The following is a 3,294-nucleotide window of genomic DNA, read 5'->3' on the forward strand; positions in this document are numbered from 1 at the left end:
TGTCTGCTACACTGACAGTGGCCTGGCAGCCTTGGAGTAGTTAGCCCCAAAGTGCCACTAGTGCCCACAAGACTCAACGGGGACTGTTGCTACACCACTTACAGTATTTATGGGTGGTAGAGAACCGCTTCAAATAGTGAATAATGGTGATCAAAGTTATCTGCAATGGTAAATCTCCCATAAATGTTTGTGGTGCTTTCTTTGTTGCTTGTGAGTATATTGTACATTTTGTGTGTGTGTATTGTTACCTACTTGAGTTGTTTCTAGATGTACTAGATAAGTATTTTACATTTTATTGATGCTTAATAGCAAATGCGTATTTCCAAATGATACAAATGGCTACAATGATAGTCATAAGTGTGTATGACCTATAACTGACATAAACTAGACTTGCAGGTATCTTGTGATAGTTGTAGCATCGTATCATGCTATTTTACTGAATACAAATTGTGCCTGTATTGTCGCTTATAAAACATAACAGAATATGTTTGTACTATTCTTTACTGTTAGCGATATTATATGGGATATTACTTTATGCAAATGCTAATGCAGTTCTGATTCTGTGTGTAAATGAATAGCACCTAGTCTGCACGCTCTCTTATTGGCCTGTCTATTTGCCTCCTGTAAAATGTAACCTCTATTATATCCCTCCATGTTACGTTGCTGTGCTCTGACTGCTAGTGATATTGCATATTAGAGGTAATATTGCTCTTTGCATGTTACAGCCTCTCTGGCAGTGCAGGCATTTAGTGTACTGGCCTCTCACAGCAATGTGGGGGCTGGCATCAGACACTGTAATAGCTCAGTTGTGCACTGGATTAGCTATTGATTCTGCTGCTCCCTGCAGAGCCTGTAAAACTGCTGGCCATTAAGCTACTAATCCCTATGTAATAGTGAACACAGCTCAGAGTCACCTCTCCTGCCCTGCGCACACGCTGCTGGAATATGCAGGGAGAGCTTGCTGAACCAAATATAATGCTCCTGGTCTCTCTGTTTATCTCATGTTCCCTGTCTCTAAGTTTTCCCTCCATTATGTTATTATTATGTCTCTACTATATATCTGCCCCATTGATCCTCTCACCGTTTGCCCCTCCTTTCTCTGTCCTTCAGGGATCCTTTCTCAACATCCCAAGGGTTCTTATCCTTGGGCAGACAACTGACACCAAGCCTCGTTTGTTAAATTAAAATACTCATTAGGGTGAAAAATAAGATCAGCCATCACTACCTCTGCTTCCTAATTGCAGATGTTTCACTAACGAGGCAGATAAAAGCCTAATGCATTTACTCTAACTAATTATACAGACACTGACGAAGAAGAACCGCGTGTTGCAGGTATAGGCCCGCCGTCACATACAGTAGTGACATTTTAAGCAGGTAGCGTTCATTCTGTCATGTGTAAGCGCAACATATACTGTACTGTGTGTCTTTAAAAACACCATTAGTGTTGCCTGACACTGACAGCTACATACATTGCATGCTTCATTTAGATAGTAAAATATGCTAATCTATTAAAGTATGGCATATACAAGAAAAAAAAGAATATTGCATATAAACACTCACACGATATGAAGATGGACACAGGACACAGCCCTCAGTTTGTCTATTATTCTATAAGCCCCAAACCAGACTCCAGTTGTCTCATTTCTCTCACAGTCTGGAGGTGGAACCAGTGGTGTAGAAATATCCCCCACAAACCCTGTGGTGACTTGGAGGCGCTGACTTACTTGTGGATGCTGGGGGTATGCAAGGGCTATTGCTACACACCTGCCTGGACCTGTAGATAGTTGACTGCAGTCCCGACACACCTGAATCCCAGAATCTGGGTGACTGAAAAAGCCTCCTGGAGGGTTGCCACCAAATCGAGGGGCATCCTGGAAATCCGGGAGAGGTGCCTTAGTTAAAGGGCCAAGGTGGATGCAGAACTAGTTCCATCTCACCATTACTCAATTCCACCCCATTCCCCACACTTTAATACTTGATGGCATGTATGTTTCTATGTGATGACTGGCTCCCTTCTGCAATGTGTGGTCAGCACTGTCGGCCACTGTCTATGAGTGTCAAATAGATTTACAGATGTATCCTCATACACTGTGGCTTTAGTTTCACCATTCAACCTTTCTCCATGCGCCAGGTCATGTACAACTGGGCTTCTCAAAATGTGCATCTTATTCACACAAATAACTAGAAACTCTGGGTGAGATTTAATAGGATGAGAGATTCAGAAAGTGAGAGATTTGGTGAGAAATCTCCAGTTTTTTAAAGGGGCAATCATTTACACTGCAAAACCAGTTTGATTTTGAAGTGTAAATGATTGCCGCTTTAAAAAAACTGGAGATTTCTTCCCAAATCTCTCACTTTCTGAATCTCTCATCCTATTAAATCTCACCCTATATATATCTGGGTGTGAATGAGTCTAAATCTGTATGCGAAGTGTTATAATGCAGTGGCTGCTCCTATTTCTTGTGCCAAATTCCATTGTGCTTAATCTGCGACTTTGTATGTATTTAAAACAAATCCCAGTGTGGCTAAAGTAACAGCCTAATGGCTCTAGTACACAATGAGTGGGGTTTATAAGATGCTCAATTTAAAGAAAAAGATGCTTTGCTGCTTTTCTCAGAGCAGCTCATTCCCACTGGTTGCATGATGCTTTGAGGCTTGGTGCATGAGGATACATCCGTATGGACCTGAGTTGCACGGAAAGAAGACACAATTCTTCCGGCTATTGGAAATGTGTGCATAAATACAGCTATATTCTGAGTTGTCCATTTCTTCACCACGGCCCCATCCACTGTAGTTTGCGCGTACGTGATGTGGCAACGGAGCCTGCCGCCGGTCCCCGCCGCCTCCTCCGCCGGTCCCCCTCGCCGCCCCGAACCCCCCCCCCCAAGTGTCTCCCTGAAGCGGAGACAGGTAGGGAGACGCTGCCCAGCCGCCGTGTTACTGGGACACGCGTGCGCGTGAGACGCACACACGTCCCAGTCCCAGTGAAAGGGATCTGGCAGCCGCCAGCCAAGGATGAAGAGGGCTACATCAGATTCTGGCTATGTATAATTGTTAGTTAAAAACCATTACTATTAAGCAGAGCTATGTAGTGTAGTAACTTCGCATAGCTAGAAATCACATTCAGGATCAAATAACAGGTCATGGGTTCTAATACAGGGCGTGACACATGCAAATATTAAAAAACAGAGTGTGCCATCTATTGTCCTGCTAGGAGGCGGAGTCAGTCACAGAAGCGATATCAATGGCTTTCAATTAACTGATTCAAACTCGCAGGGAAGGAGAGCAGAAGCA

This window comes from Crinia signifera, chromosome 6 (assembly GCF_055691185.1).
Source record: "Crinia signifera chromosome 6, ASM5569118v1, whole genome shotgun sequence".
NCBI classification, from domain to species: domain Eukaryota; kingdom Metazoa; phylum Chordata; class Amphibia; order Anura; family Myobatrachidae; genus Crinia; species Crinia signifera.